Genomic DNA, 7812 nt, shown 5'->3' on the forward strand with positions numbered 1-7812 from the left:
TAAACGTTTTTTGTGATATCAATATTTTCAGTAGAAAATTAAGAAACATATTTTTTTCAAAAAACATGTGAGATGATCTTATCCAAAAATATTACCCACATCTGCCTCTCTCAATTACTTCATGTATTTTAATCTCTTATCTGGAGTAGAAGCCGGCAGGGGCCGTGAGCCGACTGCTTGCTGCGGGGTATGGTCTAGTGCGCCGGGGGCAGGGGTGAAGCGCCAGGAAGGAGCACGGGGGTCTTTGCTGCTCCGAACGCCCTGGACCGGTGACCAGGCGGGGACTGCTCGACGCCGTAAAATCCATCCTTTCCTCTTCCTTCACGGTAACACATGCCGGTGAGTCAGGATGCTCGGGATTATGTAACGTGAGGGTTTAGGAATATAAAGTCGTAACGGATTCTATGAAAAATGCAGTGGCCTTGGAAGCAGAGGTATTTATATTTTGTTATAATAATAAAAAGAGAGGTAATAATATTGAAGAACACACCAGGCAAACGTAAGTAATCCAACTCTTCCTGGTGTCTAAGCAGTATCATAAGGTATACAAAGCAGACATTATCCCCATTAAAAAGAATTTTTTTTAATGTTTATTTTTGAGAGAGAGACACACAGAGTGTGAGCGGGGAGGGACAGAGAGAGACACACAGATCCGAAGCAGGCTCCAGGCTCCGAGCTGTCAGCACAGAGCCTGATGTGGGGCTCAAACCCATGAACTGGAGATCATGAGCTGAGCTGAAGTCGGGCGCTCAACCAACAGAGCCACCCAGGTGCCCCATTATCCCCATTTTAAAGTGATCAGCTGAAGCAGATTCATTAGAGAAGAGACAGAAAGGTTAGCACTTTAAGTAAATCGCAATGGCTTTAAATAATAGCTGAAGGGTTAGAATGACACGGGAATGACAAGGGTTAAATTGACCAGGGAAGAAATGATGGCGGTGATTATGAGGACCACGATGGTAACGTTAATTAAGTTAATGATGATTGATGTCCACTACAGCACAGCGATAGCAGACCTTGCAGAAAGAGACTCAGTACTGTGTACCCATTTTAGGGATGGGTAAACTGAGACTCTGGCATGTAAACAGCTGGTAAGCACATGCATTTACAGACGACGCTGGGACTTGCGGTAGCGTTCCGCATGAGAGAGGGTATGGCACAGATAGCCACAGTGCGGATGAAGACGGATGTGTTTGTTGGTGAGAATTTGATGACTGAAGCAGACGAGGCTCAGGAGCGTAGAGGTGTTGAACAGTGGATGTAACATGAATCCCAAAGAGGCAGTCGGCTGTGGAAAGCGTGCGGGTGTGCTGCTGTGGGGGGAATTGGAGGGAAGTCAAGAAAGTGGGAAAAAGTAGCAGAGATTGGTGAAGTTTACGCGGAATCATCAGATTGCATTTTATCGTCATTTATTTGCATGACGGCAGTTGCAAACTGCTGCATCATTAAACCTTGATCGGATCCCCGTGCTCTCTCCTACCTCTTCTTGTGCAAAGAATGGCGAAGTGGAGGAGTCACGTGGTGCCACCGCCGCCGAGAACGGAATAGAGCCGGGTGATGAAGATGGGCAATTAGGACGCAGTGTCTCCCACGTTCCCCTGTCTTCTGTGCCGAGGCAAGAGAGGATGCTAGGAGCTGCCGAAGGAGGCTGAGTTCCTCCCAAACCAACCTGGAAAACTCGATAGTTGTCCCTTATTTTCTTCTGGGACTCTGATAGCATCTGAGAGAGAGAGAGAGAGAGAGAGGGAGAAAGAGAGAGAGAGAGATTCGTGCATGGTGCATTGGGTGGGAAGTCCCTGCAAGTGATCCGGTGGCGGCGGGGGGGGAGATGAGGTTTTAGGTGAACACAGCAGGCAAGACCATTGAGATGGTGGCGCGGCCCTGGTGGTGGTGCCGGGCTCCCCGCCAGAGGGAGGAGGGAGAGGGAGGCAGGTAGCCCTCCCCCGCCCCTCCCCCAGCTGTACTGCTCTAGCCACGCCAGCAAGACCCCCTGACTGAGCCCCGAAACAGACCCAGCGTGGGGTCCCCGTGCCAGGAGACGGAAGAGGCAGGAGCCCTTGAAATCGTCTCTCCCAGCAGAATGGCAACGCGACGTGCCACGGTCCAGCGGAGCTTCTCCGAGGTCGGTGCAGAGGGGCTTTCCGGGAGCAGGTGGAGTGGCCGCTGCCGGGAGGGGGCAGTAGGGAGCACTCAGCGCTCAGCACCCCAGGTGTCAATGGGAACCACCTCTCTCTGGGGTCGGGGGGCTCCTCAAAGCCTGCGGACCGTGGTTGGCAGAGCCGGACACCCCGGAGGCTGGCGTGCGTCTTGCAGGCGCCTCTGCTCAGGCCCTGCCTTGTTTTTCCGCCCGGGTGACCCACCGGCTCCTCCTGGGTGCTGCTATGTTCCACCAAGTTCGTTCTCTTCCTCCTTCACCCCTGCGTGGCACCCCTGCCCCTGTCCCCTGCAGCTTCTCCCCCCCCCCCCGCCAAGTGTCCCCCACGTTGTCCGGTCCTGAAGCCTGGGATTGCCTTCTCCTCCGGCAGCCAGCCACAGATCTGACCACACTTGTCATATTTATGTCGTGAAGACGGTAAGAGTCGCAGAGCGTCCTGGAAAGTCTCCTTCCAATAGTTTTCCCGTGCAGTTCAGACACAAGAAGGCTCCTGCTCTAAGCAATGTCAGTGTTTGAAATATATATATTTTAATGTTTTATTTATTTTTGATACAGAGAGAGACAAAGCATGAGAGGGGGAGTGTCAGAGAGAGAAGGAGACACAGGACCGGAAGCAGGCTCCAGGCTCTGAGCTAGCTGTCAGCACAGAGCCTGATGCGGGACTCGAACCCACAAATGTGAGATCTGACCTGAGCTGAAGTCGGAGGCTTAACCGACTGAGCCACCCAGGCGCCCCTAGTGCTTGAAATCTTAATGTCTGTGTTATAACTTACCAAAAAAAGACTTCTGGATAATCCTTTTGATTCTCAGAATAACTCTTTGGCATAGGAAGGCAAAATAATATAATTTTGTGGGGCAGGTGGCTCGGGAGGTAAGCATCCTGACTTGATTTCAGCTCAGGTCAGGATCCCAGAGTCGTGTGATCGAGTGTGGGGGCTGCTAAGATTCTCTCTCTCCCTCTCTTGTCTCTCTGCCGCTCTTCCCTGATCATGCTTTTAATTTCTCGAAAGTAAAAAATAAAGTAAGTAAAATATTAAAAATACTATAATTTCCATTTCACTATGCATCAATTAATGAATACGGCAAAAGCTGTGGTTGACTTCTCGCGCCCATTGAGAACATGTTTCCTTCACGCCCCTCCCCTTCACCCCCTTATGCGCTGGTCCTTCTCACTCCAGCTCCTAGGAACCAGTCTTGAAAACAGCATGGGTCCACACTGCTTGGTGTCCTCTCCAATCAGCATCCAAACGCCACCTGAAGTGTAGCCTTTTGTCTGTCTCATCCTTATTCTATCTCCCTGCCATTTCTCAGGGACGCTCTCCAACGGGTTGCCCAAATGCCAAACTTCACACTGTGACTCCTCTATAGAACTAATTTCACCTGCCTGGCTCTGGGGTCTTCAGTGATTCTACACTTGCCGCTGGATGTGGTATAAATTCTACCGCGATATTCAAGGCCTCCCAACATCCTAGCCTTGGGTACCAATAACTCACCCACCGATACTGACCCCACTACTAATGTTAAGTCATATCTGATAGCATTTACTGAGTTCCGCGTTTTAAAGATATTTCAAGAATTCTTAGAATACCATTGCAAAAAGGGCACCTGGGTGGCTCAGTCCATCGAGCATCTGACTTCCACTCAGGTTGGGGCCTGCATTTCCTGAGTTTGAGCCTCACATCTGAAAGGCTGGCTGCTGTCAGCACAGAGCCCATTTTGCATCCTCTGTCTCCCTCTCCTTCACCCTCTCTCTCTGCTTCTCCCCTGCTTGCATGCTTTCTCTCTCTCTCATTCAAAAATAAACATTCAGATAAAATAAACATTAAAAAGAACAATATTACAAAGCTAATGTCTGCTAGGGTTGTCCTAATAAAATATCCACAGAATGACTGACTTAAACAACAGAAATCTGGAACCGGGAAGTCCCTGATCAGCCTCAGTCATCTTTTGAGGCCTCTCTCACTGGCTTGCAGATGACAGCCTTCTCGCTCTGTCCTCACATGGTTCTGTCCCCGTAGGTGCATTGCTGGTGTCCCTTTGTCTTCTAAGGACACCCATCCTCCTGGACTAAGGTCCACCTCTGTGAATGCATTTTATCCTGACTTCTCTTTGAAGGCCTTATCTCTGAATACGGTCACATGAAGGGTCAGTGCTTCATGGAAGGATTTCAGGGAGACATAGGTTCATAACAGATACTAGTATTGCAACCACTTTATGTGAGAACATTAGAGTTTCTGAAGGGTATACGACTAGTTCTATGGAGGACCAGGATTTCAACGCAGGTTATCCTGATCTCACTTAATATGCCATAAGATTCAAATGTTAATTCGAACATGGGTGCCATTTTTGAGGAAGTGTCTTTGATTACTCTTCACCTAGTAGCCCAATGCCCTCTTCCCTGCCAACTGTCTGACCCCCACGTACCCAGCAAGGGCCACTGTGAAACCACAAGAGAGCTTGACCTTACCTCTCAGGTCCGAAAACACCATGTTTATTCTCTAAACTCTTAGGGGGTCTCTCATTTTCCCAAAGAAAACAGTTTTATTCTCTCATTTTCTTTCTTTAGAGGGAGAGGGGAGGTGTAAGCAAGGAAGAGGGGTAGAGGGACAGAGACAGAGAGAGAATCTTAAGCGGGCTCCATGCTCAGCACAGAGTTCCACCTGGGATCATGATTTGAACCAAAATCAAGAGTTGGACACTCCATCAACTGAGCCGCCCAGATGCCGCGAGCCTTACTCTTCTCTAGAGTCAGGTTGATTAGGTCAATTTTGCATACAGTATAATATATCCTTTCACTATATGGTTGTACGAATTTTTGACAACCACTTATTGCCATGTAAACACCACCACAATCAACACATAGGACTTTTCCTCCCTAAAACGTTCCCTTGTGTCTCTCTGGAGGCCACAGCTCCCCTACCTCACCTCCTAGGCAACCACAGGTTTGTTTTCTGACCTACCTGTCTCTATAGTTTTGACGTTCTCAGATTGTTATAGAAATAGAGTCCGACAGTATGAAATGTTTTGAATCTGACTCCACGGAGCACAACACATTTGATATCCAGCTGTGTTGTGTGTATCAGTAGTTTGCTACTTTTTATCGTTGAGTGCTGTTCCGTGGTCTGGGTCATTATCCATTCATCAGGAAAGGGACATTTGTGTTCTTTCCAATTTGGGGTCATTATAAACTATGGCTTATAAACATTCCTATACAGATTTCTTTATGAATGAATCTTCTCAGTTCTCTTTGGTGGAGTTGCTGGTGGTATAGAAAGTCCGTATTTATCTTCATAAGAAGTTGCCAAATTCCTTCCCAACGTGGCTGTACAATTTTGCATTTCCATCACAATATATGAGAATTCTTCCATGCTATTGTCAACACTCAGTCTTTATTCTTCGTGGTCTCAATTCTGAGGTCTAGTGTCATAACATCTCATTAAATATTTTAAAGTATACATTTTTTATTTCACTTGTTATGCATGTCACTCGTGGTCAATTTCTAGGCCACCTAATTTTACTGTATTTTTACTAGCAACTTTTAAACTTTTTATTTTGAACATTTAACTACAGAATATTTGTAAAAAATAGTATGTCTGCACATAGCTTCCTTTAGTCCTATTATCATAAATAACCTGAGTACAATGATCAGAAACAGAAAATTAGCATTGGTAAAATACTATTTACTATCCTGATGACATTTGAATTTCATCAATGTTTCTACTAACATCTTTTTTCTGTTTCCTTGGTGATTCTCCTTGGTCTTCAGCACTCCGGGACAGTTCTTCTTTCTTTGCCTTTTGTGACAGACACTTTTGAAGAACATTGATTAGTTATTTTGTCTAATGTCCCTCAACTATAATTTGTCTGAGTTTTTCCTAGTGATTAGACCGAGATTACCCATTTTTGTTAAGAACACCCAGAAAAAAATTTATTTCACATTGCATCACACTGTATAGTTCATGGGCTCAGGGCTACTGGAGATGCTGACCTTGGTCACTAGCTTTGTTTGGAGTTTAATAACTATCATTCGAACTCACTGAGATTTTTACTTGCTTTTCCCTACTGACCTATAATTTGTATTTGTTGTTTTATACCTAAGAAATGCTTTTTAAGCCAAATTCATAAATATTTTTATGTTTCCTTCTAGAAATTTTACAGTTTTAGATTTTTGCACTTAAATCTGTTTCCCTTTTTGTTCTTTTATTGCAGTATAATTAACATAAAACATTGTATTAGCTTCAGGTTACAACACAATGATTGGATGTTTGTAGAATTGTGAATTGATCATCAAAATAAGTCTAGTTGACATCTCTTATCACACATCGTAATAAAATGTTTTTCTCACAAAGACAACTTTTAAGATTTACTTTCTTAACAACTTTCAAGTATCCAGGAGAGTCTAGCTCAACGGTAGTTTCCATGCCATACCTTACATTATCATGAGTTATTTATTATGCAACTGGAAATTTGTATATTTTGACTCCTTTCATTTCCTTAGCCTACCCACAACCAACCCACCCATGTTTCTAGTAACTACCAATCTGTTCTCCATATCTATGAGTTTCTTCTTTCGTTGTGTGTTGCTTTGACTTTTTAAGAGATATAAGATGGTAGTTGTCTCTTTGAGTTATTTAACTTAGCATAATGCCCTCAAGATCTATCCATGTTGCCACAAATGGCAAGATTTTATACACAAACACACACACACACACACACATACACACACAGGTATGTATATATATTTCAGAGATTAACCCCTTTATCAGATATCTGATTTGCAAGTATTCTCTCCCATTCAGCAGGTTGCCTTTTCATTCTCTTAATAATTTTCTTTCCAGTGCAGAAGCTTTATAGTTTGATGTGGTTCCACCTGTTGATTTTTGCTCTGGCTGCCTTTGCTTTTGGTGTCAAGTCTAAACAACTATCATCAAGACTCACGTCAGGGAGCTTTCTGCCTATGTTTTCTTCTAAGATTTTTATAGTTTTAGGTCTTACATTCAAGTTTTTAATCCATTCTGAGTTAATTTTTATTTATAGCAGGTAACATAATAGAGTAGTCCAGTTTTATTCTTTCACACATAGTTGTCCAGTTTTGCCAGCACAATGCATTGAAGAGATTCTCTTCTCCCAGTTGGGCATTCTTGATTCCTTCGTCATAAATTTCTTGATCATATATGCATATGAGTTTATTTCTGGGCTCTCTGTTGGAGTCCATAGATCTATGTGCCTGTTTTAATTCTAATACCATACTGTTTTGACTTCTATAGTTTTGTAATACAGTTTGAAATCAGAGAATGTGATGCATCCAAATTTGTTCTTTTTTCTCAAGATTGCTTTTAAAAATACTGCAAAGGAAACAATCAAGAAAACTAATAGACAACCAACAGAATGGGACAAGAGAGTTGCAAATGACATAGTAGATAAAGGGCTAGTATCAAAAATATACAAGGAACTCACCAAACTTCACACCCACAAAACAAACAACCCAGTGAAGAAATGGGCAGAAGACATGAACAGACACTTCTCCAAAGAGGACATCCAGATGGCCTACAGGCACATGAAATGATGCTCAACATCACTCATCATCAGGGAAACACAAATCAAAACCACACTGAGATACCACCTCATGCCAATCAAAGTGGCTAAAATGAACAAAT

General features: G+C 44.1%; 1 long non-coding RNA gene across 1 annotated transcript in view; it reads left to right on the forward strand.

The window, feature by feature from the left end:
* The first annotated feature begins 263 nt into the window (after positions 1 to 263).
* The window catches only part of LOC115295529, a 19296-nt gene continuing 11747 nt past the window's right edge, over positions 264 to 7812 (forward strand). Inside the window, exon 1 of the long non-coding RNA XR_003910451.1 lies at positions 264 to 339. This is a non-coding gene — a long non-coding RNA (uncharacterized LOC115295529). The remainder of the gene's footprint in view (positions 340 to 7812) is intronic.

This window comes from Suricata suricatta, chromosome 7 (genome assembly GCF_006229205.1).
Source record: "Suricata suricatta isolate VVHF042 chromosome 7, meerkat_22Aug2017_6uvM2_HiC, whole genome shotgun sequence".
In the NCBI taxonomy this organism is placed as follows: Eukaryota; Metazoa; Chordata; class Mammalia; order Carnivora; family Herpestidae; genus Suricata; species Suricata suricatta.